Genomic DNA, 15,092 nt, shown 5'->3' with positions numbered 1-15,092 from the left:
AGCTTGTGATCGACAGCCTTCTCAGTATCAACGGAGAGATGATTCTCTTTTCGAAGATCCTTGATTTGAGATTTTATGAGACCAAGGTCAGACACAAACTTTTCCAACTCAGTTTTCACCATATCAAAACCTTTAAGAGTATCAACAAGCTGTTGTTTTGCTTCCCCAAAATACTTAAGAAAGTCATGAACAATTTCAGCAGAGACCATATCATTTTTTTCAGCATCTTCATGAGTATAAGCAAAGAAGCATGAAGCATTGGGATGATCTTCATCTACGAGTGTTCTTTTCCTCTTGGAATCAACCTCAACACCTTTGTCGAGAAATCCTTTTGCAAAACCACCATAGCAAGAAGAGGAGGAAGACATTCTTGAAAATCCAAAAACTACCAGGAGTACACGTACATGACTTGTAACCCTAAGAAGTTGGATATTTAATCTTGGGGACAACCATTTAGGGTTTCATTAAAAACGCTGACTCGGGTCAGAACACAATCCATTCGAGTACAACACATACCCATTAAAAATAAAGTCCTTTAAGTATTGAAAAAAGACTTACACACACAAAATAAGACTCTATGCAACACCCATTATTGACTTAACCAATACTTGATCTTAGCGAAACTGTCAAAATAAGTTTAGCTATGGACGATAAGAAAATAACTCAACCTAACAGATGCCAACGACAAGTATACTTGTTTTAATCACAACTTACTCAACATGGTTTTTTATGAGTAAGCTCTCAAACCTTGTGATTAATTAACACAAGTACGAGCCATGGGCTCATTAAGAGTTTTGTGTCTTTGGTTAAGTTTGTTTTTCCTCTTAGTCTTAGAGAAGGATCCTGTTTGACACGAGAAATTATCATAAAATTTACTGTCATCAAAGTAAGAGACATAGTTAGAATTCTTACCAGAAGTGCCTTGACATGAGGAAGAAGATAATATGTTGACCAGCTCTTTGTACTTTACAGTTATCTATTTAGTATCTTTTCTCATCTCATCAATTTTCCTTTCTTCTGGGATGACTTTCTCAACAGGAACAACGTTGCTTTTAGAGACACGGCGTTGAACTTCCTTTGATCGATAATAATCAAGACGTCTATTCTGCCTTTGAAAATATTGGAGGAACTTAATGTACTGAATTTCCTGGTAGCATACACAGGATAAGTACGAAATCCAATAGGCTCAATCATACGGATGTCAGTCACACCTTTGAGAATCAAATCTAGGGTGTGTTGAAGTTGAACTAAGGACTTTTTATTCAACTTAGAGTTTCTCTTTTGCTTGACAGAACTTTTGCTTTCACAAACGAGACATACCTTTTGATCATCAGAATGATTGGAGGATTTTGTCTTAATATCATCATCAGAGGATTTGCCCTTTTCACAGACTGTCCCAAGTTTGGTGGAAACATTAGGAACATCTGTTTTTACTTCTGAATGAAAAGCATCAGAAGTTATTGGTATATTAGATTGCTTTGAACAACCTTGAACAGAGAGTTTATTCAAACGGTGTTCAATATCCAAGGCATCTAAGCATGAAGACTGATCTTTAGCGATGCTATAGAATTTGCAATCTCTTACAGTACCAAGAAGGACATTGACATGGTGATTTAACTAATTCAATCTACCAGCTTGAATTCTGACAATATTTAGAATCAATTTACTCTCTTCAGTTATATCCCATTCATTAGAGGAGAATGCCTCTTTCGAAGGGTAATCAAGAACACACATGTCATTGTTTGTCTGTCTCGTCGAACCACAATGTTTTTCTATATTCGAGATATAATAGATTTTCTCTTTAATAGGCTTAGACGAGAGAGACTCTTTATTACTGGTGACGCGTTTATCAGAGATAGTACTCTTATCCATAGAGTCAGATCGCTACAAACACAGACTTGTGAGGTCTTTAATGTTTTTGCCTGCTCTGATACCAATTGGATTAACGAGTCTTTTTAATCAAACACAAGGAATAACTTGGATGGTACCAAAGACCAATATCCAAGGATCAATCAATATCAATCAACAACCAAAGTTTGGATTTCCAATTGATGATCTTAACGCACAACCTGTATTATTTAAATTATATAAAATATAATGCGAAAAAGAAATAACACAGACACCAGAAATTTTGTTAACGAGGAAACCGCAAATGCAGAAAAACCCCGGGACCTAGTCCAGATTGAATACAAATTGTATCAAGCCTCTACAGACACTAGCCTACTGCAAACTAACTTCGGACTGGACTATAGTTGAACCCCAATCAGTCTCCCGCTGATCCAAGGTACAGTTGCACCCCTACGCCACTGATTCCAGCAGGATACTACGTACTTGATTCCCTTAGCTGATCTCAACCACAACTAAGAGTTGCTACAACCCAAAATCGCAGGCTTTAACAATAAACAAATCTGTCTCACACAGAAAAGTCTATCAAAGGATAAATCTGTCTCCTACAGATAAACCCTATGTTTTTTTCCGTCTTAAGATATAAAATCAAGGTAACAAGAACCAATTGAAAATCCGGTCTTATATTCCCGAAGAACATCCTAGATTAATCAATCACCTCTTAACAATCCTTCCTGACTACACAGACGGTTTGTCAAGGAATCACAAACAGTGAGACGAAGATGTTTGTGACTTCTTTATCTTGCCTATCGGAGAACTCTCACGATCTCAAGCCAATCAATCGATTGTACTCGTACGATAGAGAATGCAAGATCAGATCACACAACTACGATAAAAGTAGTATCTGTCTGGCTTCACAATCCCAATAAAGTCTTTAAGTCGTTAACCTGATTTTAGAGAAGAAAATCAAAGGTTAATGGAGATCGACTCTAGCGAGCGCACTAGTATCACACAGACGTGTGGGGATTAAGTTTTTTCTCAAGCAATATGTCTCCTATATATAGCCTTCAAATCAGGGTTTTGCCTTAGGTACAAAGCAATCCATATCCATCGTTAGATGAAAACCTGATCTAGATTCAAGATAATATTTCTCAATCGTTAGATCGAAAAACATAGCTTGTTGTACACACTTGGTATACGTTTACTGGGTTTGTGAAAACCATGCCCAAACATGTACTCGTATGTTGGTTCAACATAGTAACCAAAAGGTTAACCATATGAGCATCTCATATTAACCTGGTTCTTCTTCACCATAACTAGTTCAATTGACTCAAATGAACTAGTTAAAGAGTTGCTCATGAACATTATAGCCACGGTATGCATAAAGAATTCCTTAGTAATTCAATGTTTATGTTCAGAGAACATCTTGAGATCATAACCTCTTAAGCTCACAAACAAGTTTGCGGATTTAAGTAAACCAGCAGAGTTTTCCAAACTCAGCAGAAATTCTCGGGAAGAGAACTTCTGCCAGTTCGCGGACTGGGTTCGCGGACTGAGCACACAAACGAGTTTCGGAAAATCCCATTAGAAATTCTCGGTCGAGAGCTTCCGACAGTTCGCGGACTGAGTCTGCGGACTGGGTACTCGGACTTAGCAAGGCCAATTCCACAATCCTTCCGATTTCTCTTGATCAACAAAGTTCGAAAACTTCGGTTCAAGGACTACATGGTTATTTAATCTAAACTCTCATTCCAACCATTGAGACATTCTCAGAGGACGTTATATAACCGTTATTCACAGATCGTTTCACGTCAGAGAAATTCTCAAAGAGATTGAAACTTTTCATGACTTGTGTCACTAGGTGAAGATAAACCTGATCAAAGCGAAACGCTTTACCAACACATGATTTCGAGAAAAAGATAAGCAATGAATACTCAGCTCGAAATATCAAATGTGTATGATCTAGTCTACATAGCTGTTGATGGTGGTTTTTAGCCTAGGGTTAAAATCGTAAAACTGCACATCTGGCATGACGTCATTATGACCATTAGAACATTTATTGAATCGATCAGCATGCTTACGTAAGAATTATCAGGGTACCCTTTTTCTTTCTATGTGTCATGTTCCACGACAGAACCCTTAACATTGATTGACATCACTTGTGCAAAACCCTAAAATTCTCATCCTACCGCGCCAAGGCATGCCAACCATGCCAGCCGCACCAATGCGCCAAGGCATGCCAACCATGCAAGCCAAACCGTGCCAGCCACATCTCCAAGCAAAACACACCTTGCCTTGGCCCTAGCCATGCCAGCCGCACCATCTGCCAAACGGCAAGCCAAGCCATCGGCCCCACTTCTCCAAGCCAAACACACCTTTCCTTGGCCCTAGCCATGCTAGCCGCACCATGTGCCAAACGTAATTCCAAGCCATTGTCCCCACCTCGCCAAGCCAAACGCACCTTGCCTTGGCCCTAGCCATGCTAGCAGCACCATGTGCCAAACGGCATGCCAAGCCATTGGCCCCACCTCGCCAAGCCAAACGCACCTTTCCTTGTCCCTATCCATGCTAGCCGCACCATGTGCCAAAAGGCATGCCAAGCCATTGTCCCTACCTCGCCAAGCCAAACACACCTTGCCTTGGCCCTAGCCATGCTATCCGCACCATGTGCCAAACGGCATGCCAAGCCATTGGCCCCACCTCGCCAAGACAAACACACCTTGCCTTGGCCCTAGCCATGCTAGCCACACCAAGTGCCAAACGGCATGCCAAGCCCTTGGCCCCACCATGCCAAAACGCACCTAGCCATGCTAGCCGCACCATGTGCCAAACGGTATGCCAAGCCCTTGGACCTACCATGCCAAACACACCTTGCCCTAGCCATGTGAGCCGCGCCGCCATGCTGGCCTTCTCTATGCGGCTACTAAAATGAAGGCGTGCGACAATCAACGGTCGCCCTTCAATCCCAGGAGCAAATCCTAGCCATCCAAGGTTACTAGACAACACATGGTAACCTTTGGCCCGAAACCCTAATTTGGCCGCGCCAAGGCATGCCATGCAGATGGCATGCCAACCTAGCCGCTCCACCATGCTGGCCTTCCCTATGCATCTACTAAAAAGAAGGCGTGTGAAAATCAACAGTCGCCCTTCAATCCCAAGAGCAAATCCTAGCCATCCAAGGTTACCAGACAACGCATGGTAACCTTTGGCCCGAAACCTTAATTTGGTCGCGCCAAACCGCACCAAGGCATGCCAACCTAGCCGCGCCACCATGCTGGCCTTCCTTATGCGGCTACTAAAACGAAGGCATGCGACGGTCGCCTTTCAATCCCAGGATCAAATCCTAGCCATCCAAGGTTACCAGACAACGCATGGTAGCCTTTTCCCCGAAACCCTAATTTGGCCACGCCAAACCGCGCCAAGGCATGCCATGACAATGGCATGCCAACCTAGCCGCGCTACCATACTGGCCTTCCCTATGCGGCTACTAAAACGAAGGCGTGCGACAATCAACGGTCGCCCTTCAATCCTAGGAGAAAATCCTAGCAATCCAAGGTTACCAGACAACGCATGGTAACCTTTGGCCCGAAACCCTAGTTTGGCATGCCATGCCAATGGCATGCCTACCCAGCCTCGCCACCATGCTGGCCTTCCCTATGCGGCTACCAAAGAACGGAAGCGTGCGACGATCAACGACTACCTTTCCTCTTAAGATGCAAAATCTCGACCGTCGAAGGTCACCAAGCCAGCAAGTCTCCCAAGCTCGACTTTCCAGGAAAACAACAACATGCTACATGTTTTCCATGAAAACATTCGAGACATCAACACATATCACAAACTGGGGGATTCTATTTGGGTATTGGTTTGGCGGTTTACAACGTGCGGCGTGCACTAAGCCCGTTATAAGAAAGTTTAATAAGAATGAGGCGGTTAGTAAACATGGAAGTAATGGTGAAACGCTTTCTTTTATGGAACATAAATTCCAATCGTGACCGGTCATCACCTCCTCCCATTTACTCACTCATTTACCATTCCTTAATGAGACCAGAGTATGTTTCACTTCGACTTGTATAAATAGGTCTTACCTATTTCCACCAAACAACAAGTTCAGTCAGGAGCAATACAACACTCAGAAAACATTTGCTAGCTTTCCATATGTTAGCTTCCTTCTTTCTGATGCAAGTCGTGAAACAACTACTATTCCAGAATCAACTATTCTGGTCTCAACACTTTCCTTGCTTCCCTCCCCAAAACCAACCCATTCTCCTTCACTTTGTGACCGAAGCAAGTCTGGAACGACCATTTCTTGGTTTAGGCCGGACTTGTACAGATTGATCTCTCGAATCTTAAGTACTCCCTTGCAGTACATTGTTTAAGGTTTAAATTCGTTTCTCACCCACACACCCGAAAATTACCAAAATCAGCAGAAACCATTTTCACCCACAAACAATTGGCGACCACATTGAAAGATCAATCTCTCGGTTCCAATATTATCAATTTCAGAATACGCTTCTCTAACTCAAGAAGATGGTCGGTTTTAGGGCTGAATCCGTGTCCTCAAGTTCTGCTCAGGATAACGACAATGTTTTCTCCCTTAACGCGACACCCAACAATCCAATCGATGAAGGAATCCCAAGTCTGACTGACCTGGTACGGATTCAGGAAATCCACACCAAGAACATGGGGCTGATGAAACATGCGATCAACGCCATACTGGACTTCCTCATCAACTTAATGGCGGAGTCGAGCGATTCACTTTCCCTGGAAACTCCAAAACAGGGGACTAACATCCAAAACGACACTCCCAAGTTAACAGCTTCATTACTAATCGGAAACCAGTAGGCCAGGAAGCGGCCTCACTGGTGGAAAATCTATGCGAACTCTTACATCTTTCGAAGGATCAACGGCTGGAGACATTCACCGCCATCAATCGAATAGCATTGAACGCGTCCCTGGTTCCTTCACGATTGGGAACGTCAGGAACGCCAGAAATGCCCATCAACAATATCACGTTTACCGACGATGACATGATGGCAGAGGAAGTCCATAACCGGGCCCTGCACGTCACGGCCCGTATCAAAGACGCGGAATTCAAAAGGGCTCTCATCGACACAGGAGCATCCTCCAACGTAGTTACCCTCAGGACGCTGAGAACAACCAGGGTACAACAGAACGAAGTTGTGCGACAGTCCACTACAATGACCGATTTTGAAGGGAACCAAACCAACACGTATGGATACGTCAACCTGAATCTATCGGTAGGACCCGTCAATTCAAGAGTAAGGTTCGAGGTAATCGAAAAGGAACCAGATTGCCACCTGATACTGGGTAGACCGTGGCTCCACAAAAACAGAATCATCCCGTCGACATATCACCAGCGCTTGAAAACCATGATTAACGGAGAAGTCGTTCGCATCGCTGCATCATTGTCTCCCTTGAAAAAGCGGATGTCTATCAACACCACCCAATATTTTTCTTAGTAATATGTATGGACTAACTCTGAAATACTTTGCTAGAGAATCAACTAGACAGTTGTAGATGGTGGATTTTCGACAAGGGATAAAATCGTAAACTCACAATTATACAAAGCTCTGATCCAGCAATCAGACGTGAGTATTGAGACACGGGTCTCTCATCGAATTCTCAACGGAGAGTACTTTCTCTCAGAGTACATGTAGATATGTAGTCTCATGACTGGACAACGGCATATCTCATGAATACTGAACACTTTCAGTGATTATTTCTATATAGTATCACGAGATGGACGGCTCCTAGACAGCTTGCTCTGCTAGTATAGAGCGATAACGTCTTCAGGAACAAACAACGAGTTTACCCTGACTATATAAAGAATATGACTTACCGACGAGCTCATATCGGGATAATTAATGCTCCTAGACAGCTTGCTATGCTAGTATAGAGCCACAAAGTTAATTATTCCTAATTAAGATTAATTCTGCCGTGACACTCACTACTGAATTCCCAGAATAATCTATTATTACTCCTATTCCACGGTCGAATCCACGAATGGTCCCACGGAATGGCAATAACAATTGCTCCTATTCCATGGTCGAATCCACGACTGGTCCCACAGAATGGCAATAAACAATTGTTCTGATTCTATGATCGAATCCACGGCTTGATCTCATAGAATAGCAATAACTATATTATCTCATTACTCCGATTTCATGATCGAATCCACAACTGGTCTCATAAATGGTAATAGATAAATCTTAATTACTCCGATTCTATGGTCGAATCTACGATCCCATGGAATGGTAATGCTCACTTTATTATTCTGAATTCGTAGTCGAATCCTCAGCTGATCCTATGAATTAATAATAAACATCTTAGTACTCAGTTTTGTGAATTATTCTCCACTGAATTCCACAATTAGTAATAAATAATCAACAAACGGGCGTCTGAGCTACCTCTAAGTAAGCCCCTATTTATGTGGTGAAAGCGTATTCAACGACAATGCACTAACAGTCACCGCACGAACGAGTATTTCAAAATACAACGAAACGATGAACCTATGCAAAATAGGGAAGAAAATAATAAATAATTAAAAATATTGACCAGGGTGCTGGGAGCACGGACACACGACCTACCGACCGTGTCGTGGTCAATCCCATGCCAGTTTTATATTTTTAATGCATTTTTATTATTTTCCATGATTTGATGAAAATTCTCTCGTCTGATCAAATCTCCTTCGTCTCGAGGAAGCTCCTCGGTTTCATGGTACTTCCATAAATCCATAACAAATAATATAAAATTAAGAAAAGGAGTGTGGGGCGTGACCATTGGCCAACCGGCCATGCCTTGGTCCCAACCGGCCCCACACCCCACGGTTCCTTATTATTTTATTATTATTATTGTTATTTCTCTAATTTCATGAAAAACTCCTTGATTTCATGGTATTTTTTTGCACAAATCATCATATAATAATAAAATAAAATTATGAAAACTTATGGGACCGGGCCACTAGCTGGCCGGTCCCACACGCCCTTTGCTTTATTATTTTATTATTTATCCTATTTTTCCTTGAATTCATCAAATTCCTTGATTTTATGGTATTTCCCTCAAATCATCAAAAATACCTAAAAACATTAAAAAATTATGAAAAACTCGTGGGACCGGTCCATAGCCGGCCGACCATGCCTCCATGGTCCCACACGCCCGTGTTTTTATTATTTTAATATTTTACTTCCATGAACTCATGAAAACTCCTTCAATTCATGGAAACTCCCTAAATTCATCAAATTTCTCAAAATTCATGAATTTTTCATAAAATCATCAATATATTATAAAATTAAGAAAAAGGCACCACGGGACCGTGGTCACGAACGGACGACCATGCCTTGACCACGGCGGTTCCACGCCTCCTCATTCCTTATTTTATAATTATTTTTCATCATCTCATGGTGTTTTCCTCAGTTTCGTCGAAACCCTAATTTTGGCATATTTTCTCGAATGGATGCTCAATTGCACGCCAGAAAATATCAAAATTCTCAGGACTGAGACGTGGACGCATTGAGGACACGAGCACGCTATCTTGACCGACTAAGATTGTCTCTTTGGCTCACGGAAGCCGGTCCCATCAATTTTCACAGTTTTGACCTAATTTGCACAATTGCTCGTATTAGGTCCAAAACTCTTCCAAACACTTTGGATTTTCATGAAGTGATCGTCAGTCGGTCACATGACAACCCAGGACCGGTTTCATGACTCCATGGTCGGTCCCTCGCCTCGTCATAATTAATTAGGTTTTCTCACCTAAGGCTCAGACGAGCATTTTTGAATAAATGATTAAGCCAGCATTTAATCATTCTTCCACCAACAAATCGTCAACTCTTCATGAGTTCTTCGTATTTGCTCACGTGAGCATATGGACACTACATGGTTGATCCACGGTCCCATGTAGTCGCTCTCTCCTTCGTCCCATGGTTGAAATTCTGACGAACCATGAATTGATCATCAATTGATCAAATTAGGGTTTCTGAATCCAAGGATCATCATTCCAGATTCCCACCTTAATAATTTTACGACGACCTCATGTCATTAATTTTATTAATTATGCTCGGTTCAACGACCATTATTCTAATTAATATTTTTGGTACGCTGCTAATAATCCATCAGATGAGCAACACATGCTCAGACGATCAAATATTCAACAATTCATCACATGATCAGACGATCAAATATTCAACAATTCATCACATGATCAACACTTGATCAGATGGTAAATATTTGCTCAAACCAAGGAATATTTGTTCAACAATCAATATTCAACGATCCATCGAATGAGCAACACTTGCTCACTTCATCGTAAGAACTATACCTCTGTCTCATGACATGTTCAATTCATGAGTTTCAGAACATCATGTTCAACTCAGCAGCTACATGGACTCATCGTCCCATCAAACCACGAAGTCATCAATTGACTAACATACCACGAGACGTCAATCGTGTCACTTGGGGGGATATCACTTAGGGTTTTGGTCTGGTGGTCTATGGCACGTGTGTTCAAACACACGATGGAATGTGAGCAAGTCGTGCAATCAATTGAAGGAATTCACGAGGTAGTGGGTGGAAAATCGAGGTAGTGGGTGGAAAATCGACCAAGTCTTCACACGTTGAGCAACTAGTTTCAAACACGATATCCACTTCCCCACTCCTTGATTCCATCAACTGTCACACTTCATGGAATCATGGTGTCTAAAATTCCAGCAATATAAATAAGTCTCTGAATCATGATTGAAGGATCAGCATCATCAGTATCATCAATCTCACGTCTCATCGACAACACGAGATCATCAACTCATCAATTGAGCAACTACTCTCAATTGAGCAATTTCAATCACTCAGAGATTATTGTATTCGGAATTCACACACCCACAATCTTTGATTACCATTGATTCCACACATTTCTCAGCTTCCCTCCTACAGATCAACCCATCCTCTCTTGTGACCGAATTTACTCTGGAACGGTCATTGTCTTGATTTAGGCTGGAGTACTACAGATTGATCTCTCGAATCTAAAGAACCCCCTTTGCAGCAGTGCATCTGTGTGAGGTTTAACATTTCTCTCGGTTCCAGGAGTCTCCTCCGTACGATCGTCTCCTCAATTCCTTAAAAACCAGCAAATCGTTTTCCCCCATTTACAACAATCAGACTCAATCTAGATAAAAAGAATCTCAAGGAGTTATTATCTCAATCTTTCGATTTGATCTTTACTCAAGCAAATAGAAATCTGCGATTCTTTATCAAAGAGAGATAACTTGGACGGTACCAAAGACCAATGTTCAAGAATCAATCAATATCAATCAACAACCAAAGTTTGGATTTCTAATTGATGATCACGAACGCACAACCTGTATAATTTCTATTATATAAAATATAATGTGGAAAAGAAATAACACAGACACCAGAAGTTTTGTTAACGAGGAAACCACAAATGCAGAAAAACCCCGAGACCTAGTCCAGATTGAATACAAACTGTATTAAGCAGCTACAGACACTAGCCTACTGCAAACTAACTTCAGACTGATCTATAGTTGAACCACTACCAATCTCCCACTGATACAAGGTACAGTTGTACTCCTACACCTCTGATCCCTGCAGGACACTGCGTACTTGATTCTCTTATCTGATCTCACCCACAACTAAGAGTTGCTGCAACCCAAAATCACATACTTGATAATAAACGAATCTGTCTCACACAGATCAGTGTATCGAAAGGATAAATATGTCTCCCAGAGATAAACCCTAGGTTTTGTTCCGTCTTTAGATATAAAATCAAGGTAACAAGAACCAATTGATAATCCAGACTTATATTCCCGAAAAAAACCTAGATTAATCAATCACCTCTCTACAATCCTTCCAGACTACACAAGAGGATTGTCGAGGAATCACAAGCAATGAGACAAAGATGTTTGTGACTTCTTTATCTTTCCTTTCGGAGAACTCTCACGATCTCAAGTCAATCAATCGATTGTACTCGTACGATAGAAGATGCAAGATCAGATCACACAACTACGATAAAATTAGTATCGGTCTGGCTTCACAATCCCAATAAAGTCTTTAAGTCGTTAACTCGAGTTTAGAGAAGAAACTCAAGAGTTAATGGAGATCGACTCTAGCGAGCGCACTAGTAGCACACAGACATTTGGGGATTAAGTTTTGCTCTAGCTATATGTCTTCTATATATAGCCTTTCAAATCAGGGTTTTGCCTTAGGTACAAATAAAACTCTATCCAACTTTAGATGAAAACCTGATTTAGATTCAAGCTAATATCTCTCAACCGTTAGATCGAAAGACATATCTTGTCACACACACTTGGGTACATGTTTACTGGGTTTGAGAAAACCATGCCCAAACGAGTACACGTATGTTGGTTCAACATGATAACCCAAAAGGTCAACCATATGAGCATCTCATATTAATCATGTTCTTCTTCACCATAACTAGTTCGATTGACTCAAATGAACTAGTTAACAGTTGTTCAATTGCTATGGGATCTTATGTAACTACACAAGACACAATTGAAACAAAGATGATTCAATTCGATTAGAATCGACTCATGAAAATTATAGCCACGGTTTGCATAAAGCATTCCTTAATAATTAATGTTTCATACTCAGAGCACATCTTTAGATCATAACCTCTTAAGTTCAAAAACAAGTTCGCTGACTTAAGTTAATCGGTTGAGTTTTCCAAACTCAACAGAAATTCTCGGGTCAAGAACCTCTGCCAATTCGCGGACTTCGCAGACAAACGAGTTTCGGAAATCCCAGCAGAAATACTCGGTCGAGAACTTCCGTCAGTTCGCGGACTTGGCAAGCCAATTCCACAATCCTACCGATTTCTCTTGATCAACAAAGTTCAAAAACTTCAGTTCAAGGAATACATGGTTATATAATCTAAACTCTCATTTCAATCATTGAAACATTCTCAGAAGGCGATATTCACTCGTGAAGAACAACAAACCTTTCTCGTCAGAGCAATTTCCAAAGTGATTGAAACTTTCATGACTTTCGTCACTAAGTGAAAATAAACCTGATCAAAGCGAAACGCTTTACCAACACATGATTTCGAGTAAAAGATAAGCAATGAATACTCAGCTCGAAATATCAAGTGTATATGATCTAGTCTATATAGCATACGACTTTTGTCTCATAAGAAGTAGGATAAGAATAGATAGACTTTCGAGTGATATATAAGTTCAAGTCTTTACATACCTTTTTGTTGATGAAGTTCCACGATTTCTTGGTGTAGATCTTCGTCGTTGTCGTTGAATCACCATGAAGTCCTTGAGCTCAACTATAATTTTTCTATCCTAGTCTGAGACTTAGCTAATAGGCTAGAAATCAAGACTTTATAGTTTTGATCACTAACATTGACAAACATGCTTGATATAGCAATGCGAGGTTGACCGAGCTATGCTCTAACAGTCTCCCCCTTTGTCAATTTTAGTGACAAAACTATTAATACATATGAAATAATAAAAAGATAAACTTTAGTGGCTCCTATTTCATAGTCGAATCTTCAACGTTCCTTGAAATCTTCGTCCTTTCAAGTACTCCAATGATCCCAAAGGTTGTAACTTTAGTATCACCGTTGTTGAAGATCCGTATCTATAACAATGAGAGAAATCGAGATTCTCGATCACTATTATATAGTGTCATAGTATTATTATGAATATCAAAGTCCAATTGCATCACGACTTTAACAATAATACTATGGTGATATGTATCACTCCCCCTTAGTCAATACTCCATCTCGATCATGGAAACCATTCCCCCTTACACAATGATCCGAAAACCATATGTATTTGTAGTGTGACCTACAATATTTCTCCCCCTTTTTGTCAATAAAATTGGCAAATGTACAAGAACGGGTTCATAATGAAATTTCCACAAGAGACATTTCATGACCAAAAGAAAGACAACATATCATCTTAATTTAGATGCAATCTTATAGCCGAAGATAACAACATTCATCAAGGAGTTTTAAGACGCAAGATAACCCCTATAAAATTCCACAGCCGCACTCCCCGCAAGATATTACCATTAAGCACAAATTCAAAAGAACTCTCCCCCATTTGATGTCATTCCCAAAGGAACAACAAGAGCGACCTTAATTTCGAAAGAAAAGAAGGATTTTTATTTGGACACCAAAAACAATGAGAATGATTTTTTGTATCCAAAACTCAACCAAAATACTCACAAGTAAACCCATGAATATTCTAATTGGAATATGCAATTAAATCAAAACCAAAAAAGTGATCAATTTAACTGAAAGTGCTTAACATAAGTAAACTCACAGAGCAACAAGCTACGACTAAGTTAATCATATGGAGGTGACTAACTTAACCGTTCAAGTACTCAACATAAGGAAAACCTTACGGAATATGTGACTACATTAACCAATGGAACGTTCATATACTCAACACAACTATATTTATTACAAGAGATCCTATAGTTAATCTAATCGAAAAGCAAACAACCAAACTAATCACCGAAGTAATCAATTTAATTATTTTGGGCTCAACATACGAGATTATGGAACCCCGACTAAGATTATCATGGAATATGACAACCTTAACCGTACATGTACTCGACATAAGAAAAAAAAACTTATTATGGAGTACAAAACTAAATAACCAAGGTTCATTAATTTAGTTCATAATGCTCAACATATAGCATCTTACATAACAACCAACAAAACCAAGGTTAATCGACTTAGTTGTAAGGTGCTAAACATAAGACACAAACTGGAGCCTTCACGACAAAACATAGCAAGATGGATCAATGAAGATCAATACCGTGGTTAACATACAAGGATCTATTCTATTTTTGCATCATTATATGCGTAACAACATAATAGACTTTATCCTTGTCACACAAAAGATTTAATCCTATTTTCCATCAATTACATGATTGAATAGGCATAACTTTTGTATATGTCAAAAGTCCATTCGTCCTTTCATCAATACGAATATCGATTCATGAACGACTTTACTTTTGACCGCATATATGGGACCTTCAAGTTCATGGACGCAAACCATACATATCCCATAATAATATTGCAATATAACAAACCAAGAAAATACTGCAATAATCATCATCCTCCAAATATTTTTAGAATTTAAAGCAATAAACCTAAAAAATAAACATAAGAAGATGAAGCAAAAATAGCTATGTGTAGTCACAATCATCGCTATTCAAAGCACTAGTTATTCTTCCAA

The sequence above is a fragment of the Papaver somniferum genome, chromosome 2 (genome assembly GCF_003573695.1).
Source record: "Papaver somniferum cultivar HN1 chromosome 2, ASM357369v1, whole genome shotgun sequence".
NCBI classification, from domain to species: domain Eukaryota; kingdom Viridiplantae; phylum Streptophyta; class Magnoliopsida; order Ranunculales; family Papaveraceae; genus Papaver; species Papaver somniferum.
The sequence above is the reverse complement of the archived record's forward strand: the minus strand, read 5'-3'. Positions refer to the sequence as shown.